This window comes from Zootoca vivipara, chromosome 3 (assembly GCF_965207765.1).
Source record: "Zootoca vivipara chromosome 3, rZooViv2.hap1.1, whole genome shotgun sequence".
NCBI lineage: Eukaryota > Metazoa > Chordata > Lepidosauria > Squamata > Lacertidae > Zootoca > Zootoca vivipara.
The window spans coordinates 79,924,802-79,946,925 of record NC_142586.1 but is presented as its reverse complement, the minus strand read 5'-3'; the positions used below and the strand labels follow the sequence as shown (position 1 = coordinate 79,946,925).

The window sequence follows — 22,124 nt, the reverse complement described above, 5'->3', positions numbered from 1 at the left end:
ACACAGGGAACTGGGCTTTAAGATTGTGTGCCTGACCAAATCACATGGAGAAAGCAACATATTATCCTGCATTAACAAAGCACAGCACCGTTGCCATTCCATAGTCTCTGTGCTATTAGGAGCCTGGTTTTTATAACAGTCTTTTAAGAGAGAGAGAGAGAGAGAGAGAGAGAGAGAGAGAAGCACTCACAAGGTTAGCTGCTGCAGGGATTGTTAACAAATTGCAACAAATTCTTTCCTAACTTAATATGGTTTAAATTATACATATCTTTTCCTGAGCAGAGTGTGTAACTTTGCCTGCGTGTGGAATAAAAGTAAGTTGGTTGCGTGCTTGAAAAGACTAAAGGAGAATGAAATAAAGTTCTGTCACTTTAAAGCCTTCCTCCCCCTTCCAACACCACTATCCACTAATTGCCTGCAGCAAATCTATTGGGGAATTGCGTGCAAACTCTGACATAACCCCGGGCTTAACATAAACTAAACTCTCTCAGGTCATTGGCAAATAACAGGTATATCCGGTTATGCTTTTGTACCTGTCTGCACACAAATTAAAAGTGCATGTAAAGTTACCATAATGAAAGGCAGAAGGGAGGAGGGAGGGAGAGCTACGGTAATAACCAAGTGGATCACGCTATTCATTACTCTCATCACCAGTGTCCTAAAAGGCAGATGGAACAAAGCAACGCCTAAATAGCCGGGTGCAAAAAATTGATTCTGTTGCATGGCAGTATTGTTGTATTGCAAATTACTTTGCTAGGATTTTTCGCAGAAAAACAACAAAGGGATCCTGCCATGCATTGCCCAGAGTCATCTTATTAATATTATTTACCACATTACTGTACTGCCCTGCCCTTTGTCCGATGATCGCAGGATGGTTTACAATATAAAAGCACTAAAATGCATACCATAATAACACAAACAGACAGACAGACAGAAAGTTTGGAAAGCCATAGGTCTGGGGAAAAGAAATGTTTTTGTCTGGTGCCTAAAGATATGTAACAATAAAGGTAAAGGTACCCCTAACCGTTTAGGCTTGCCATATTCCTGACATGTCCTGGTGTTTGGGTGTAAAAATGACGTCAGGGGGGATTTTGCCGAATCGGCAAAATGTCAGGGGAAACCTGGATGTATGGCTTAAAATCACCATTTGGGGGGGAGGAATTTTACTTTTTTGAAATATGGCAACCCTATTAACAAAGGCACCAGGCGAGCCATCTGATCTACACACATAGAACAAATTCACGACATACGAAGAAATTCACGACATGTCTTAGTGTATTTGGGGAAAATGCATCCCATTGTGGGAAGGAGCATATTGCCATTTCTTTTTCCATTTCAGCAGACATGGGAGACTGAACGATACACAAAGATCTGGATTTATTCCTAGTTCCATCACAAATCTTTAGAGTGATGCTTGAGAATAACCAGGACTGAAGTCATGAAACCCAACAGCTGATAAGCTTTAACCCCAAATTCGGGAAGCCACCTCCTTTATCACAGTTTCTGAAAAGTAGTAAAAATTAAAAGGCCTCTGGGAGTGGTCATTTTTGCATCAAGTTAAAACCAGATGAACTTTAAAAATTCTGCTTTCCCAATATATAACAAAATAGACCCCTCCCCCCCTTTTCATCTGCCATTTCTGCTTTATGGAGAAGCATTAGCATTGTATCCATGGCTCCCAGCCTCAGCTGATACTGCAATTATAACATGGGAAGTGTTCTGAATACCCAAAAGCAAATTAACAATGATAGTAAATGGCAAATGTGTGGGGGTTTTTCCTAGTGGGATGCTCCAGAACAGAATACCAGTTCCTTCGTTCAGGCCACCAGAGGCAAATAGCTTTGTCCCCAAAAGTTAGTAGGGAGGGAAGAGTAGGGCTGCCATATGTCCAGATATTCCCAGACATTACCAGGATTTCAAAGGCGGGATTCCGTGGGGAAGTATGGCAACCCTAGAGGTATCCCTGTGCCTTCAGGCTACCATTGTTTGTCAGCAACTTGAAGCTGGCGGTGGGTGGGGATGTGAGCTCAAGTTGTGTGTGTGTGAGAGAGAGAGAAAGAGAGAGAGAGAAACTATATATGTGTGATTTGTGAGAAAGAGGAGAGGTGTATTTGCAGGGTGCGTGTGAAGGAAGGAAGAAGTGATCTCTTATGTTTTCTGTGCATGTGAGAGAAAAGGCTGTACGTTATGTTAGGTCAGTGAGGGAGGGACATGCACTTGGACACATAGGGATGTATGTATGTGTGGTGTGTTTGTGTTAGAGAGACATGAGGCATGTATGCATGTGTGTGAGAGTGAGGGAAAGATGTGCCAGGGGCCAGGAGAGAGAGACATATATGTGCAAATGTGAAGTTAGCGTGTGAGAGGGAGAGAGACAGGCCTGTGTGCACGTGTGTGCATGTGCAAGAATGTAGTTGGCCACCTTGTATATTTTCCTGGTACTGGGGAATGCCCACTGTTGCTATTAGACAACAAGAGGATCCAGCGGGCATGTGAAGAAAATCAATATTGTGTGAATGCCACAAACAGGATCAGTAGGATATACCACAGTCTTCCCATGGTAAGCATGAGGTAAGCATGGGGGCAAGTAGTGATGACACTCTTCTCTCTCATTTTGCGCTATGCCACACACACCCCAACATGGCACACACTGTGTGCTACGCCACACACCTCACACTGGCCATTTTGTCCCCGTCCCCACCAAATAATTGTTATTGGTTTTCATGTATATACAGGAACAACATATAACTACAGTAACTTGTCCAATCGTACTCAGTGGCCATTTTGTGAGTGGCATCAGTCTTAGTTTTTAATTCTTTATAACTCAAAGTAATAAACATCATCTATAAAATGTTAAACATCTTGATTTTTATTATGTATTTTTGAATATACAACCAACAAGCCAAATATCTCTCGCACTAAAAAATGATAATGTCAATTGAAACAAAAGTTTTGAAGGTAAATGAATCGAGCTGCCTCTTCTTCATCATCATCATCATCATCATCATCTCCAGCTCGTTCCACATTTTGGATTTCTACCAGTGACACTGTGGGTGAAGACCAGGAGCTCTGACCTGGGGGCAAGGGGCATATCCCTCAACTTGTGTAAGCTGAAGCACAGCTTGGTGAAGCTCATGAAGCTTGGATGAAACTCATTTAGCATAAAGGTGAGCTAAAGGGTCTTTCCCAGTCTTGGGGAACAGTGGAATATCACACTGTAGAGGTATTAATTAACAAGATGATCGAATGCATTCAAGAATCGGCAAGATAACTGATCAGAAGGATGGAGGATTTTGATGAAGGATGGAGTGAATTCTAAACTTCCTACATTCCTTAGAAAGCCGTCCCCACTGAAGCCCTGGGGGCACCCAAATGTAATTAACACAGGAGATTCACCACTTCCCCTAATAAAGATGACAGGAATAATCTCATAAAGTAAATGAGAGACAGTTCCCCAAGGTGATCATACTAGACAGAGACGTGTCGCTGCAGTTACAGGGAAGTCGGTAAGCACCTGCCACTAGAGGGTCTTAAGGAACAGGATGCTCCAGCCTAGTTTCCAGTGAGACTTGCAGTGAGTGGGAAGGAGGAACCTCTTGTGGGCTCTCAGAATAAAGTGACATGATTGACAGTCCGCTCCTGAGGCCTGCGCACTGCTGGCACATGTGCCCTAGGGACAATATATTCCCAACAGTCATGGTGTAATAATACAGAATGGTACTATTATCCTGGCACTGCAGGCAGAAAAGGCTTTTGCAAATACCTAAGAGCAGCTCACCTGGCTGTCCTTTCACAACCCTCCGCAACATACTGTAATGCTTACTTTCAATATATAGTTTCAGGATCACGGTGGTTTTCACGAGCTTAAATTCATATCCGTTGGCACACCTTCTTCCTCTTCTGAAGAATTAAACAAAGAAACGTGCAGAATTTAAAAAGCATAGATACACTATTGATACAACTACAGTAAAAGAATTGAAAACCAAAACATGCAAATGGAAAGCAGCGCAAAAGTCAAATAAAATCTCAACGTTTCAAAGCCTCAGACAGAAAACCTTTAAAAGCATCAAATTTAAAATTGCACACTAAAAGTCCTTTGAAACAAAAGATATATTTAAAAGATGTTTAAAAACCAACAAGGCCCTAATAACTTAGGAAGCTGCCTTACACAGTCAGGCTTATTGGTCCATCTAGTTCAGCACTGCCAACATTGCCAAATCGTGTCTTCCCTCAAAGAGGGCACGTGTTGTGGTGCTACCTGGCAACCGAACCCTGTGTTGTGGGTGGGTATGATTGGATAGCCAGGTACCCCTGACCGTTGGGTCCAGTCCCGGATGACTCTGGGGTTGTGGTGCTCATCTCGCTTTACTGGCTAAGGGAGCTGGTGTACAGCTTCCGGGTCATGTGGCCAGCATGACTAAGCCACTTCTGGCGAACCAGAGCAGCGCACAGAAACACCGTTTACCTTCCCACCGGAGCGGTACCTATTTATCTACTTGCTTTGATGTGCTTTCAAACTGCTAGGTTGGCAGGAGGAGGAGGAGGTAAATGGTGTTAATTGCCCCAGCAGAGAATACCTTGGCAGTAATAACTCAATACCACATGAGCAGAAAATATGAGCTAAGAGGGACCTATTCATTCCTTGACCCTCAAGGATTTTAACTCTGGGTTAAACCTTCGCCCTACTGTCTACAAAAACTAAACTAGAACTAAGGTTTTCAAAACTGAAATTATGGCTCCACTGCAAATTTAGCAGATTTGGGAGGTTTGCTTCATTAAAGCATTACATAATTGCTTTTGGATTACATTATTATGTAAGAGAACTGTGGGATTCATTCTGATTAATTATTCCACAATATACAGCTTGCAGGCAGCAAACTAAATACATACGACTGGGTCCCCTCATGTGTCCCGGCAACCATACAGTGTCAATAGGAGACCTCCAGCTTGAAGACCTGGAACTCTGTGCTACAATATGTGGTAGCAGTGCCTAAAAGTTTCATTGGCTTTTCCACCACCCTGCTGTGGGGTGAAACTTCCCTCCTTATGATCACTCTTTAACATATCACATATTATAAGCCCTTGAAATCCCAAGCACAGATTGCTTTGACATGGTTCAGCATATGTTCATTCTAACGTTTGTGATGGGTGCCATCTTTTAATTATTGCTAAAATGCTTTTCCATATCTCTCTCTCTCTCTCTCTCTCTCTCTCTCTCTCTCTCTCTCTCTCTCTCTCTCTCTCTCTCTCTCTCTCTCTCATATCTACCGTATCTATCTATCATCCATATCTGTCTGTCTGTCTGTCTGTCTATATTACACACACACAGCCGTTTGGGCACCCGGAGCGGCAAACATGAAGCGCATGTGCAGCGCCGCTACGTACGATGCATGCACCGCTATGTAGCGACGCTGTGCATGTGCGCTATGTAGCAGGGTGCCGGTGGTGCCGCTCGCGCTGGCCCCCAAAAAGCGGAGCTGGGAGCGGGCCGTCCTCTCCGCTCCCCCTTGCTACGCCCCTGGTTGTGGTGAGTGCCAGCTGGAAAAAAGCACAACAGCATTATAGCATTATAGTGCTGTATCTTTCTTTCATTTAAACAACCAAGGAAAAGTGTTTTAGAGAAATTCAGGAGCAAAAATAGAAACAGGGCAATAAAATGGCACTCACCACATTATAGTGAATGTCTGCTGAGCTGCAAATGTTCCCGCCCACAGCAGCTATGCCATGCGCACTGGTGTGGACAGAACATTGCAGGATGTACATATGTGGGGGGGACGGGGACGCAACAGGGTAGAAAGCCAATTGCAATTCTACATGTAGCAATGATCAGGTAGTACTAGGATCCCCTCATTTAAAAAACAGCCTAAGTCTAAGATTGACCATGTTGCCGGGGAAAGCCGGGGAGCAAAACTAACAAAGGGCCAAAACAGGCATAGGCAAACTCAGCCCTCCAGATGTTCTGGGACTACAACTCCCATGATCCCTAGCTAACAGGACCAGTGGTCAGGGATGATGGGAATTATAGTCCCAAAACATCTGGAGGGCTGCGTTTGCCTATGCCTGGGCCAAAACAAACCTCACTTGTAGGAAGGGTTTTTGTGGAAAGGGGGAGCACCCCAGTCTTGTTTGCCACACCTACTGCAACTCATTATGCAACCTGGATTGCCTGTTCACTCTTTGAGGTACAATTGCATGTGAATTGCATGTGAGCTTGAAAACAGTGCGCACACAGAGGAATATATGTAGGATCTGCAAGCCATAGCTGTAATTACATAAGTATAGTGGAACAAACATTGTCTAACCAGCTAGGATCTGTGAAAGAAAAAAGAAAAGAAATACCTCGGAGCAAAGTTCATTGAAGTAATTTATCTTCATCTTGAGATATACCTGCTGTGGCTTGAATTTGCCTGGAGTTAGATGAAGCCGATATCATCAGGCCATCATACGTTGCACGCAGGTTGTGAATAATGCTGGTAAAGGCTAATAAAAATAAAGAGATTAGCAGCCACCCTCCAATTGTACAAAGGTAGTATGTTTGAGAAGCTGTGGTTTAAGCAGGAAGCCACGAAAGGTTGAAAAAAAAGATATAGAGACACTGACCATAAGAAGCACAAAAATTGTGGAATGCTTGCTGAATAATTGAGCAAAGGGGGGGGGACCAGCATCTTGCACCATGTGCCTGCTTTGTCTGAACACCCTTTTTAAAAAAGCACCTGATGTTCAAAATTCTACACTAAATATTTGTCTGTTATATGTATTATACATACCGGTACACAAGAGTCAAGTCCATTTGGTTGTGTATTGCTGCAACATGGGTGTATAAGTATTGATCTGTAAGTATTTTTATACTTGTTACATTTATTTATGTGCTGGTTACCAGTACTTTAGGAAAACTGGAGTAGTATACACATATAATATGTATATAATATAATGTGTATAGTAAAGCATATAATATGCTTGGGTTGTTTGCATTTTTTGAGAAATTGTTTTTTTTTAATTAAAAATTGCTTCTCATTAAGATCAAGGATATTGATAAGCAAGGCATCAAGGTACAGTGGTACCTCGGGTTACAGGCACTTCAGGTTACAGGCTCTGCTAACCCAGAAATAGTACCTCCGGAACGAATTAAGTTCTTAACCCGAGGTACCACTGTATTCAGAAAATTCCATCCCTAAATTAGTCCTATCTCCTGGTTTTTTGTTTATTTTGAAGCCTGGCAACTGGTCCAAACAACAGCTTATCTGCTGTGCTTATCAGCATAGAATCTGTGGCACTCACCTGCTTCCATGTGAACCAATACAGGCATTTGTGTTCTCTGAATTTGGCAAGACGGAACCTTTTTATAGTCTAAACGTCAGTCTAAACGTTAAGCAGCAAAGGCTGGATTCTTTGGTTTCCATAGTCCACGGCAAGACGCGCAGAAGAACTGGCCCAATTTGAAGGGGGAAAGCAGTGGGCCCTGGTGTGTGATTTTGTTGATTCATTTATTCAGTTTCCCCAGTTAACTACATTTACCCTTTTACAAAATATAAAGGGATAAAGGGGAGTTGCTAACCTTTGTGTGAGAGACTCTTGATGAAAATGAGAGCAAATAAAGATGCCCACCACTGTGTTCTACATCCCACCATTCGTTTATTCTTTTTTTCTTTTTATATATTTTTTAATTAAACAAATTTAAGAAAACAAATTATCAATCAATGTAGCCAATTACATTTTCCCCCTTTCCCCTGCCTCTCCCTCCCACCCTCCCAAGACTTCCCTCAGCTCCCCCCTCTGGTTTTTTGTTTTTGTTTTGCACATGTTATTCTCTGCATATTGTAAAATTGTACAAATCTCTACCTTATCTATCCTATGTTCTCCTAATAAATTGTGGATGTTTATTCAAAACCTGCCAAGGAGTCCAAGTTCGTTTGTTGTCTTTTTAAATACTTTGTAAAAAAAGTTCCCATTCTTCTTTAAAATCACGATTGTCCTCTCGTAGTTTATGTGTTAGCACTGCCAGTTCCACATAACTCATCAATTTTTCTTGCCATTGTTCTTTCGTTGGGACTTCCTCATTCTTCCATCCTTGTGCTAACAAGACTCTTGCTGCTGTTGTAGCATACATAAATAGGTTCTTTGTTTTCCTTGGCAGGTCTTGTCCTAAAAGCCCTAACTAAAAGGCTTCTGGGTTGTTGTTGCTTTTTTGTTTTGTTTTTTACAAATGTCCTTTTAAACATTTTTTTCAGTTCATTATATATCATCTCCCAATTTTTTTAAACTTCTCTACATTCCCATCAATAAGGGACCCAGGTGGTGCTGTGGTTAAACTACTGAGCCTAGGGCTTGCTGATCAGAAGGTCGGCGGTTCGAATCCCTGTGACGGGGTGAGCTCCCGTTGCTTGGTCCCAGCTCCTGCCAACCTAGCAGTTCGAAAGCACGTCAAAATGCAAGTAGATAAATAGGAACCGCTACAGCGGGAAGGTAAACGGTGTTTCCATGTGCTGCTCTGGTTTGCCAGAAGCGGCTTTGTCATGCTGGCCACATGACCTGGAAGCTATACGCCGGCTCCCTCGGCCAATAATGCGAGATGAGCGCGCAACCCCAGAGTCGGTCACAACTGGACCTAATGGTCAGGGGTCCCTTTACCTTTACCTTTACATTCCCACCACATATGATAAAAAGTACCTTCTTATTCTTTACATTTCCAACATTTGTTTTCCAACAGTTTTATACATTTTTGCCACTTTTACTGGTGTAATGTACCATCTATACCATTCGTTTATTCTTAATTAATGTTGCTCAGCTTTTAAATTTTTTTAAAAAAATGTGGGGCAGGCATCCCAAATGAAGGAAAAGGAAAGTGCTATGTTTAGGGGGAAAATTCAGGTTACTATGAGAACCAATACTGAGCATGAGTATTTCACAGCCTTTCTACCTGATTTAGTTACCATGTATAAGTTACCTTAATACATGCAAATCACATGAGCCCTCACATGTATACAAAGCACAGGAGCACACTAGGTTGTGGCCAGCGGTCATGCCCTTGACCTCAACGTTTTTAAGGGTGGGTCCTGGGTGCACTGTACCTATACTGTACATGGACAACCAAGCACCTGTTGACTCCTATGCTTGATCTGCAGTCTTCATTTTTAAAAAATAGGATGAATTTTGAGAGCCTACGCATAGTTGGGTATGTGCATTGGGTATACTGATGTACCTATGTGCGTATAAGGCACAGTGGGTGCACCCTGATTCCCTCCATCCCTATCTGCAACCCTACCCTCTCACAAAAAGGAATGCCTAAACAGAGCTCTGGGCTATGACTGACCTATGGGGCTGTCCAAAAACTACATGATTCTTCCATTGAAAACAGAGATATTTTTTGGCTTTAATGCTGATTGACAGCTGAGAACTGGAATTACCCAAGAAAGCCTAAGAGTCAAAAATTCACTCCCTGCTTTTCAAAGTGGAGAAATGAAAGGTGTGAAAGTAAATGATTTTCTAATGTAGCTAGAGGCATTCACTTGAAACAATTTGATTTCTTTCCTAGAACATACCGGTACTAGTTCTGAAAGTTAAACTAGCATCACGGAAACGATAAAGCCTATATGGTACTGATGATAGATGCTATATGTAGAATACAGACGCATAATAAACTTGCTAAGTTAAGCGCTATCTTCTTGTATGCCCCTACATTATAGATACAATAGATTTTTAATGCTGCAAGAAGTAGCAGATATGGCATGATGGACTGCCATTGTTCACCTGAACTCTGTCCAGCCTTGCCACTGCTGCTTACCTGAAGAAAGAGGTGGAGGGGTGAGGTGATGGTGAGTACAGCGTGGAGTTGCTCCACTGGTGCATTTGTCACGGCTTTGTCCCACCCCTCTGCCTCCCAGTAAGCAGCCGTGACACAACCAACTGGAGGTCAGGTGAGCCGCAGGGCCCCACCACACTCTCTCCTGCTGGCCACAATCCCCCCCACACACACCTTGGAATGAATTCCATTGAATACAGTGGGACGTACTTCATTCTGAATAGACATGGATGAGATTCCACTCCAAAATATCTATACCATAATAGCATACCTCCTTCATTCTGATTATATTCCATGTTACGAGATTTATCAAACTCTGGCACAGTGGTTGAGGCAAAGTTATTTCAGTGACTTTAACCCATGCCTGTGGGTTTCTTTCTTCCCTTCCTTCCAGAACTACTGTAGCTGTGATTTGGTTCCTATTGATTGAACTGATGAAGCGGAATATCCGTTTGATTTGACTTAATGATTCTTTATAAATATTCCTTTATTAGAAGGTGAATTAATAGCCTGGACATGATCATTTAACTGAATTTTTCAATTGTTTTACACAACCGAAAATAAAGCCTGAAAGTGGCAGAAATCTGTTTCTAATTCAGCTTTTGGTACAAATATCTTTAAAATCTGTGGTTTCTGTTCTCTAGCATGAAGCCATTGACTATACATGGTGGTGCCTGTTTAAATTATTATTTTGTTGTTTACTTGGGGCTGCATCTCTGCTCACTGCTTGCCAACCCCCTGCCCCCGCCAGAGCTTTTCCTTCCCTGCTAAGCTCCCTTTCCCCCTTTGCAACCTCATTTATGAAGGTATTTCTCTTGTCTACTCTGCAGGCTTTCTTTTCACCCACTACTTTCACCTTCATTCCAATGTCCATGCCTCCTCCTCCTTTTCTGCAGGCCTGCTTGCACACAGACCACACCCCTGGTCATCTCCCGTCCCTTCCCATTAGAAATGAGGCAGGCATCATCCTTGCTAAGCTTTGGTTTTATTTCAGGAGGCCTTTGCGTTGTGAATGTTGTTCTCATGTTTTATTCTACCTTTTAAATCTTGTCTATTGTGTGCTGTATTTTTTCTGTAAGCTGCTTTGAGATAAAAAACTTTAAAGTAGGGTATATCTTTCTTACAAACAATAAAACCCAGTATTGCATGCACACAATAAGACTTCCTCTTCCTCGCTTTCCCCTTGCAGTCTCTGACACATCCTTAAATATGCTCAGGAAGGTCTCCCAACCCTCAGAAGCAGATTTGGGGGACACACAGGAGCTATATGCCCCACTGCCTCAGGTATTTTTGCAAATCACTATGTGTGACTTTATGAAAACGTGACTTTAAGGCATCAGAGATACCTAGCAAACTTCCTGTTGTGTTATGATTCCCTGTTTCAGGGCGAAAGAGAAGTGAATTAAGATGAACGAGTGTCTGGCCCTACAGTTGATTGTTGTTTTTCAACCCTTTTCAACCTCTTATTCACCCTCTTAGCATGTGAACAAATCAGAATGAAGTAAGTTAAGAGGTTATTTGAAAAATAACCAAAATGACAAAAAAAACCACAGATAAAGATGATAGATAGATAGATGATAGATAGAAAGATAGATAGATGATAGATAGATAGATAGATGATAGCAACCTAATGTCATAGATAGCAACTTACTGTCAAGATAGCAACAGTCGTATGGATAGATAAGCAGGTAGGGAAGTGGAGGAGACCTCTCTTAAACCATCTTACCCATAAATTAAGCTACACATAGTTTGTAGGAAGCTCAGTTTCTTTTCACTTCATAAACTACATCATAACCTCTCCCACAAGAGCAGTCTTAAGTGCCTTCTTTTTATTAAAAAAATCAATGGGAAAGTGTTGACAAGTGTTGTCATGCAGAAATTAATTCTTTCAGCAAAATCTTCCATGGCTTAGAGTGATTTATACAGTGTAAAATATTTGGCAAAACTGAAATCCATTTATCCTGTTTAAACAATGGAACAAAAGTATGAATGCAAACATTCCATTCAGCTCAGCCTCTTGGTTACTGGCTAAGATATTCACAACTGCAACATCTAGTTTAAGGTCCATTAAGCTGACACATAAAAAGTTTCCACAAGTGCTTGGAAATTTTCTCAATTAGTAGGTGGAGTCTCTGCTGCTCACCAGAAAGCTTTGGGTGGTATCCAATGTTAGCTTCTGTGGCAATTCACTTGTCAGTTGCCATATCTCCTGATGTAGTGGAACCTCCTCCATGAAAGCGTACATCTTAAATATGTATTTGGGTACATTACAGACCAAAACATTTTTCATGCACCTCATGAAGTGGACTCTACATAGTTTGTAGGAAGCTCAGTTTCTCTTCACTTCATAAACTACATCATAACCTCTCCCACAAGAGCAGTCTACCCTATGAAAACGTATGGCATAAGTGTACGATGCTAGCTGCAGTTATGTCTAATGAGATGCATAGATTATTGTCTGAGAGCTATCATGTTGGGACTGGGACACAGCTAAAACATTCCCTGAGCCCTCATGTGCTAACCTCTCTGCCTTTCTCAGCTTTTCCAGGTCAGCCACCTTGGCCTCAAGAGAACAAACTTGTTCTTGGAAAGCCAGGAACTCATTGCACCAAAAATACACCCACAACGTCTGTACAATAGGCACATGACAGACAGCGCAAAACACTCTCAGAGCCCTGCTGGCTTTCCACTTGCATAACTGTTTTTCTAGTTTTTTGAGTTACTTTATAAGGAACCAAGTTGTTGTTTTTTAGGTCAAAGAGGGGCAGAGTAAACCAATGAGCACATGATGACCATGTCACTGCCATGCATGTCATCAGTGCACATTTTGACACACTTCCAGGGTCATATGTGGATCATTGCTGCGCCATATTTTATGTATATCTGTAAAAGGTAAAGGTAAAGGTACCCCTGACTGTTAGGTCTAGTCGCGGACGACTCTGAGGTTGCGGCACTCATCTCGCTCCATAGGCCGAGGGAGCCAGCATTTGTCCGCAGACAGCTTCCAGGTCATGGCCAGCATGACAAAGCCGCTCCTGGCGAACCAGAGCAGCACACAGACATGCCGTTTACCTTCCCACCGGAGCGGTACCTATTTATCTACTTGCACTTCGTGCTTTCAAACTGCTAGGTTGGCAGGAGCAGGGACTGAGCTTGTCCCGTCGTGCGGATTCGAACCGCCGACCTTCTGATCAGCAAGCCCTAGGCCCTGTGGTTTAGACCACAGCGCCACCCACGTCCCATGTATATCTGTAGGGAAAGCATTAATCACCATCACTGTTACAACATTATGTAGTAGGTGGTAGTGCAGTTCGGAGCATTGAAAGGTGCAGATGTAGAACTAACCTCTCTATTTAAAGAGGATCATCCCTTCTTAACCTGTTACCGTATTAGGAATTTGTGAACTGTGTCTTCATTTCTGAAATATACTCGGAGTCCGGTAGTGACTTCATGCTCTTTATTGCAGCTTGCAAAACAGTGAATGAAATGCACCCCCCCCCCCAAAAAAAACCCTCAGGCTTTTATATACATTATTTACACAATGAGTCCCGTCTGATTGGCTGATTCTGCTTCCCTCCTGGAACCTGATTGGTCTCCTGCAAGCCAATCAGTTGTTGCACTTTAGGATCCTATTTGCCTATTGCTCTAGGGTCCAAACTTAGTACATAACAATTTCCCACTCCCCGCCTCACTGGAAGATTTTAAAGATGCTAAGCAAAATAAATTATATATTGAAGGAGGAGTAAAATAATATTCTTAATATAAAAGAAAAGGGATAGATAATTGAGGGGATTCTTTTCTTTCTTTCTTTCTTTCTTTCTTTCTTTCTTTCTTTCTTTCTTTCTTTCTTTCTTTCTTTCTTTCTTTCTTTCTTTCTTTCTTTCTTTCTTTCTTTCTTTCCCTCCCCCCTCGGCACCCAGAGGTTGAGTAGAATTTTTTGAGAGACCCCTCTGCCTGAGAGGCTACATTCTCAGCCATTCACACAGAAGCAGTTCTGAGAAACAGGATGATGAATGATTCAATGAGAAAGGCAGGAGGCCGCAGAAGGGGGGAGTTTCAACTGGTGCTTAACAGACTGTACAAAGAAACTGGCTGGGATTTGGGGTAAGCTCAGGCATCTGGCAGAATTTTGGTGAATGAGACAAAGAACTTTATATCCATAGATATATCTTTGTACAAAGAGTGTTGAGAAATTTGGCTTCCTGATCTGCTCACATAAATAATGAATAATGGCAGTTGCCGGTGTTATAGGAGGGAAAGAGGCCTTTCTTTTAGACATGGGGAAGCTGGAATGTTTCTTGTTTCCCATGACACTGTCATTCAGTCCTTACTTTTGCCTTCCAGTTCCCCCCCTCCCCCCCCCTCCGCTTGAAATATTGCTTAACTGATTCGGTTAGGTTTAATGTGAAATCTTGAGCAAGCCAAGATGCGAGTGGGATCAAATTAATAGCATTTAATAGCTTCTATATTATTTGCAATCTAAAAATATAATCAGTATTCAAAGGCTTCTGGGTGTGTGTTCAGATAAGATGCAAACCCTTCAAAATTGAATGTTAAAAGTGCTCAGATTAACTCTGTATAGTCAGATCATTCTCTTTAAAATAAAATGGCACTGGCAGAGTGAATATCATAGATACAACATTAATAGTACAATCTAACAACAACAACAACAACAACAACAACAACAATTTATTATTTGTACCCCACCCATCTGGCTGGGTTTCCTAGGCTCGTTTACTCTGCAGAAGTAAACTAAACTGAGTTTAACTGGATTTACTCTCAAGTTAATGTGCCTAGGATTACAGCCTAAAAGAAAATGTGACAAAACGGGCACACGAATATCACTGACCATAAACTGGGATTTTTTTATTTGCATTGGCATTTGTGTACCTAAAACCTAAAAAAGAAATCTAACCACTTTCAGTTAGTTCCTACATGCATATTCTTTTCCCAGTGTCTGCAACATGAAGTGATAGCATGTAATCAGGGGTCAAGAAACTTTTTCAGCAAGGGGGCTGGTCCACTGTCCCTCAGACCTTGTATGGGGCCGGACTATATTTTGAAAAAATAAAATCAACGAATTCCATGCCCCACAAATAACCCAGAGATGCATTTTAAATAAAAGCACACATTCTACTCATGTAACAACACGCTGATTCCCAGACCGTCTGGAGGCCGCATTTAGAAGGCCATTGGGCCGGATCCAGCCCCTGGGGCTTAGTTTGCCTACCCATTGCATGTATGAATGAAACTGCCATCATAGATCAGACACAGCAGCCGTCTTGGCGTTCTGTATTTGCACCACACCATCTCAAATGCAGTACTTTTCAGTGCAATCCATTCATGAGTTCAGCTGTTTGTCAGTAAATTATTGTATGGCACAATGGCACAGACCTAATTAAAAGAGCAAATAATTAATTATGATGTGTGACCTCAGCAAGCAAGGACTTATGGTGGTACACATTTTGCCAGAAGAAATGTCTAAATTGCAAACTCAGGTGGTTAAAAACAAGCAAACCCTGATATCAGGAGACTTTATATAATACCACTTTTCATACCCCCCCCCCAAATTTAGCAGTTCAAAGAAACAGTATTCAAAGCATTAGTTTACAGGTGGACTAGATGAAGAAGACCATGGAGGAAAGATAACAAACTCCTGGGGAAATAGCTTAAAATGTTAATGGGATGATTGGGACCAATGTTTAGGAATTTTCTTGGGTCTACTTTATTAGTGCCCAATAAAATTTGGAGTTTAGAATTGGGTGCTTGGGCTCAATCCAATACTATTAAGGCGTGCACATTATAACCGAGACATGCTCTCTCCATAAAACTTGGTACTGCATGAAGAATTAATTTGCTCATTTCCCTGATGGGCAATATTGTGTTGCCAATATGGGTACAGATTGCACATTTCCATGAGGGAAATAAAGGAACTCCATCTTTATAAGATACTTAGATTATGGAAGCAGGGTGAAACTATCACTTTAATATAATGAGTTATATTATACTAGGCTGCTCTGAATTAACACTTCCAAATCTACAAAACAAGAGGCAAATAAACTAAACACTTGTGAAATCTTTTCTTTGTTTCCTTCCTTCCTTCTTTCTTTCTTGTTCAAACATACTTCTAATTATCCTTCTGAAATTACATTGTGATATCTCAGAGGCATTTTAAATGAATTCTGAGAAACCCCCATTTTTTTGCCTTTCTTTTATCTTTTCAGTTTTTAATGACAACATTGTTATCTTTCTTGTTATCAATGCATACAGCCTGAGAGTAGCTTGCTAGTAATCTTTCCTTTCTTCCCCAGATTTTGATGCTTGGTTTCGTTAGAGCACAGCCCCCAGTTATCTAATTAATTTGAGCAATCCTTTTTACATCCATTCCATTTTTTAAATCAGCCTGCCATGTCACAATTACTCAGTTTGAATAATGCAAGTTTCAACTCTCAGGATTCTGTAATTTCTATGATATAGTTGGCCACCCACATTAGTTGTTTCCCAATCAAACGAATAATCTTTTTAAGGACTGGATCGTCCCCATCCAAGAGCTGAGACTAGATTGCCAGTTGTTTTGAGTAGACACATCCATAGCTGCCAAGTTTTCCCTTTTCTCGCGAGGAAGCCTATTCAGCATAAGGGAAAATCCCTTAAAAAAAGGGATAACTTGGCAGCTATGGACACATCTAGGAATGCACTACTATAAATCACTTTTATACCAGTGCTTTATTTGTCTCTTTAAAAATATTCACTTACTTCATGTGGTTTTGCTTGGGGCTATCTAACAGGAAAGTAACTTTGTTTATCCAACTTGTGCAAAATACCATTAAACATTTCACCATATAATGAAAAATTAACCACAATTTCTCAAATCAATACGCTTCTAACACATCTTGTTCTCTGTAGAACTGGCTACGCATGAAACAGTTGCAAACCATGTTTATTGGTTAGAGATTTTTTTTAAAGAAAGTTTTAAAGGGATTGAAAATTTAGGAACTGAAAATGTAATAGAAATAATCTTTATCAAGTGTATGCATTTCATTACTATGGGGGGGGGGGGGAACCGCTGATGCTGGAGCAGTTCTGAATGGCTGTGAACACCAGCCTGAAGACCCTAATTGCAGCCTATTAGAAATAATGAGATTTGCATGGCAGAAGCCAGATTATTACAAGGATAAAAGGGGGAAATCACAATGCAAAAGGTTATTACAAACATATACTGCCGAAAAAGGCAAAAGACCCATCAATTGGGGCCTCATTACTGAAGGCTGACTCACGGGTAAAAGTGTCACACCCAGTTCAAGAGACTTTCCCAGGAGGTTTGGCTGTAGAAGTTACAAAATATAAGGACATAGCTGTGGAAACTTCTAAACTAATGAGAGTTGAAAGTCGTTTGAAATATCCCAATGGCCTCACAGATGGGATGCTGATTAAGGTATCTGGATCAGACTCTGTTTTTGTCTAACAGGCTCTTGCAAAGCTGTGCCGAGGCGTAGGCAACAGTCCGTGAAGGTGTCTCTCTGCTTTCCAACGCAGCTATGGCCGGTCTGAATGAATTCAGAATCAAAACCAATATGCTCACCCAATTTCTTTTTTGTTTCGTTTGCAGACATGTTGGTGGGATAGTGCAACAGAGACAGTCAACTATGATTACTTCATCAACGTTGGCCTCGCTCCTACCTACGTGACTATCTGCTTGAGTGCGCTGGTAGCGAGCCAACTCCAAATGTAGGTCTTGAAAGTCCAAAGAAAAGCGCTTTATATGTATGGGTTCCATGAGGGCTTCAGAAAACAATTAAGCCATTTCTTTTCTCTTTTTTTAATAAATAACAAAAGACCAGCCACTGGGATGTGGGATGGACTCAGTAATTAAAACACCATCCAAGAAGATAAATGTGGGCTTTTTTCTCAATTTAAAATAATTTTGAAACCTGTGGTATGATGGCAACTGTTTGTTGAACCTTAGACGAAATATTAGTTGTGTGTTTGTGTGTGTGTGTGAAAAATTAAACCATTTAACATACAACACTTGAGACTTTTTGTTATTGGTCTCAAGGTTTGTGGTGTACTGTAAAGACTTGTGGGTGGTGCAGTAATATCATAAGGGGGAGATTGTAGGGGTTGAAATGATGGGATATTTGTGAGAGGTGTCTTTGCAATGATACAATTTTAATGGCATTCAAAACCATTATTATTGATCAGATTTTGTACACATATGAACATATTTAGTCACTGATGAAGGATGACTTTTATTCAGTATGCATTAAAAGCTGAATTTATTAAATTTTCAAGTTCTGAAACAATATGAAAACCAAAACGGCTATCCTTTAAAATTCACACTTACCTGAATTTTGTGGTATTTACAAAAATGCATATATTGGGAGAAAGTGTGCATAGAAATGGATGTTAGTGAAAATAACATACAAAACTGCATGATATCCAGGGAAATTGCTTGCCGGATATGTGTGCATCAGTGTTTTTTTTAAAAAAAAAGTTAATTAGGAAAAAGTCACACTAAAATGCTGGTGAATTTTCATGAGGATTTGGTGGTGTTTTTTTTTCTTTTTCCAAAATTGCTGCAAAATGTGGAGAAATGAGAAACTGAGAGAACAAAAATTGGCAGCTCTTTTCATCCCTACACTAAAGTAAGCTGTATGAAGAATGCAACCTAAACAATAAACCATAATGTCAGGGAATTTTAGGATATCACACAAAAGTTTCAGGTGCCACAACCCTGTATATAATCAGTTGCCTGGATTATATAATCAGGCAACTGACATATTGCCTGATTATATAATTTGAGTGACATATCTTATATGCAATATAGCCTTTTATAGAAGTGCAAATGTGAATTAAAAGGTTTGTGCTTATCCATCTATTGAAAGGAGTGGGTTTCTAAAAGAAATTTGTCAGTTTCATCCAGAGTGAGCTGTTATATGAAAGTGCTAACTTGCTTCCTGACAGCATAGCAAAAATAATGAAAACTTTGATTTATTTTTTTAAGTAGCAAAATGTAGCAAGTTAGAAGTTTTGTATTGTATCTTAATTAATAATCTGATTTCAATTCATCAGTTAAATTTAAATGTACATATTGCCAAGATAGCAATAATATCAATCTTTTGGAGAATATTGTAGGACTAGAGTAATTTCCCTTAAAATGTGAAATAACTTACAAATTGTTAAACGAAATTAACTGCTCATTGTAGAAGGAAAGAGTCTCTTTAATGTTTTCTCTTTGATTATTTTGAGAATTGGGAATAGACATCATTACAGTAACATACCGGGGTAAAAATGGGCTAAAAATCAATGTCAGTGATGTGCTTGCTTTAATCTTCAAAACCTTTAAGGACTTGATACCAGGTTACCTGGAAAACTGCCTTCTTCCACATAATAGCTAGCAGAACATTAAGAGCCTCACACTCTCCCTATGGTCTTTTAGGTAACAAGTGAAAACCTTTTAATGACCCAGATCTTTTAATAATCTTTTGTACAGCTTGCTACTTTTAAAGAAAGTTTTCTAAAAAATGCTTCAGATTATAATCTGAGCTGCTAATTGGTTTTATTTTTCTGCTGCTAGAAAGGAAACTTTTTCTAGCTGCATTTTACTGCTTTTATCCTGAACTTTGATCATAGCCATACATTTTAATATAGTATTTAATAATAATGTCAACAACAACATTCATTAAAAGCCTTCTGATACAGAGCTACCATCAGATGTCTATGAGAAGTTGTACAATTATTTATCTCTGACATCTGACATCTCACAGACGGCCATTCAAGTTTGAAAAATAAATAAATAAAATATGCCAACTGATCACTTCATTTGCATAGTTCATATAGGTGGAAGGAAACCCACAGTAATTCTGTCCTGGAATATTACCTAATTCAAATTACAAACTGGATAGAAAAGTTGTCTTTAACATGTAGGAAGGAACTAGCATACTATGTGGGCTGCACAATGGTATGTTGCTCAGTCATGGCACCAAAGATTAAGGGGAAGGGCTGTAATTCAGTGGCAGAGAACCTGCTTTGCACCCAGAAGGTTACAGGTTCAATTCCTAGCATCTCCAGGTAGCAGTGGAAATGTTTCCCAAAAGTATTATAGACAATGTTGTACTAAAGTGACCATTGTTCTGACTCAGTATAAGGCATTCTCCTATGGAGACGAATTTTAATCTGCAGTTCATTTGACTAATTTAGGTTGATTAAATACTTTAATGGTACAATCTTGTGTTAGAAGCAAATCTCACTGAGTTCAAGGGGACTTACTCACAGGCAAGTGTGTATAGGATTATGCCTTTAGGTGATTAACATACTGGTTAAATTAATTAAATTGATTTATTAGCTCTAGAGTCAACCCTTTGTTGTTGACTCCATCATCATCATCATCATCATCATCATCATCATTTATTTCTACCCCGCCACTCTGGGTGGCTTCCAATACATATAAAAACATAACAAAATAGCAAACATTGCTAGTAACAATCTGATCCAAAATAAAAAAGTCACAATAAATTTAAAATAAACAACTTATATCAAATAAAGTAATATTCAATAATCCACTAAATTCTAATAGTAAACAGTAAAATTGAACACCAGCAAATAATAATTGAAGAGTTTACACTTATCAATATATAACAGACTTGCTTCAACAATATTGCACTAAGTTCACTACCGCACAACCGACACCTTTGGGGAGTGCTTTGTATTCATAAGATATGGTCAGCATAAACAAGATACCAGAACTTATTTTTGGTGGCTCCTCAACAGCTTCATATCTTGCTTTCTCTCTAGAGATTAATCAAGTCCAAACCCAAAGGCAAAGATTTGCGCAGCCTTTTCAATGTCTAATGTGCTTGGAATGTAGGTTAATTTAGGGCCAACACGGAGAGAAATGTCTAAACTTTGGGAAACCACAAGGGTGGAAGAACTGCCTTTATATGTCCAGGTGAGAGAATGAAGGTCAAGTTCTTAAGCATGATGAGACCCAGCTGAATACTCCTGCTGTGTGCAAGTCAAAAGCTCTACACTGCGGCAGTCATGGAAGCCCACCCTTCCCCCTGCGCCGGTGGCTAACATGTTGTCTGCTCTCTGTGTGCAAAGCACTTTGCCATTCCTATCACATTCACCCTCACAATAGCCTTTGGAAGGAGGAAAGTCATCATTATTTCCATATTACAGCTGAAGTGCTACAGCCCTACACCAGCAAGATAAAGGTTTTTCTAAGACCACATGATGAATCCTGGAGTGAACTGGGATGTGAACTCTGGCCTCCCACCAGGTTAGTATATATTGGGTCACACTAGCTTTTTAAGTATTTGAGTTAGTGGAGGAATGTATTGTTTGCAGTGCTTTTGCCAGTTTGAGGCCTATCATTTCCGGGCTTCTGGTCCCACCTGCCTTAATGGAAGCAGCCTCCACAACAGCAGGGGATCATCGGTGAATGAAAAACAGGGATGAGAGAGGGTAAATCCTTGCAACTTCCCCCCAGGGATGGGGGAATGGGTTTCACTCGCAGTTCATCTCGGTACCTGGCTCTCGCTCTGGCATGGAATGTGGGAGGCAGGGAGGCGCTGATTGCAAAAGCACCTTGCCTGGCATAAACCCTCCTACGCCACCATTAAGAAGCAGAGGTTTCCCATTTAATCGGATCCTTAATTGGCTTTAAAGAACTGGTGCGTGATGGGAAAGGGTTGAAACAACATACTGCCAAATATACCAGCTACATGGATCAAAGGTTTGAATTGAGATAAGATTTTCTTTGGCGCGAGAGTTGCTTGGGGAGGAGGAAGCCCACAGTTTGTTTACTCTAAGTTTCTTTTATATATTTATGAACCCTCTCCAGAATATAAGATAAAAAGATATTTACTGGTGAGGAAAGGACATTGGAGTAATATTGATTTTAACAAGCAAAAATGGAAACTGTGTGTGATCTGAAATGAAGAAAGGAGGGAGAGGGGAAGATCAAGTATGACTATGTTGGAAAGACAGTAATTTCCCTCACCTACGTTTAAAAATAATAGACAAGGAAAAAGAGACTGAGATTTTTGTGTGCTACTGAAGGAATGTAATCTAAGATGAAGTTTAATTGGGCCAAAAATCTCTTGTGGAAGGAAAAGAATTTGGGGGCTGTGATAAGAACTGCCTACCTTTTCCTACGCTGAGGGGGAAATGGTGAAGATATGCAACATGTTTTACTAGTGAGACAGAATGGTTTCTAGCAGACTGTCGCCTGTTCTGAGACATCGAAACAAGGGACGGAAAGATAAGACCTCTGAGAAACTTCAAGATTCAGTTCCGCCCCAAGGCATGATGGGAGAAGACA

The 22,124-nt window shown here is 40.6% G+C and overlaps 2 long non-coding RNA genes across 2 annotated transcripts; one reads left to right on the top strand and one right to left on the bottom strand.

The window, feature by feature from the left end:
* Window positions 1-2,977: 2,977 nt before the first annotated feature.
* Window positions 2,978-6,509, bottom strand: LOC148686315 (uncharacterized). Its single transcript, XR_015949383.1, has 3 exons — window positions 6,340-6,509; window positions 3,824-3,900; window positions 2,978-3,074 (listed from the first exon to the last, which is right to left on the bottom strand). It is a non-coding gene; the product is annotated as an uncharacterized LOC148686315 (long non-coding RNA).
* Window positions 6,510-13,770: 7,261 nt separating this feature from the next.
* On the top strand, window positions 13,771-21,080 carry LOC148686314 (uncharacterized). The gene is made up of 3 exons (XR_015949089.1): window positions 13,771-13,903; window positions 17,409-17,527; window positions 20,981-21,080. It is a non-coding gene; the product is annotated as an uncharacterized LOC148686314 (long non-coding RNA).
* The last annotated feature ends 1,044 nt before the right edge of the window (window positions 21,081-22,124 follow it).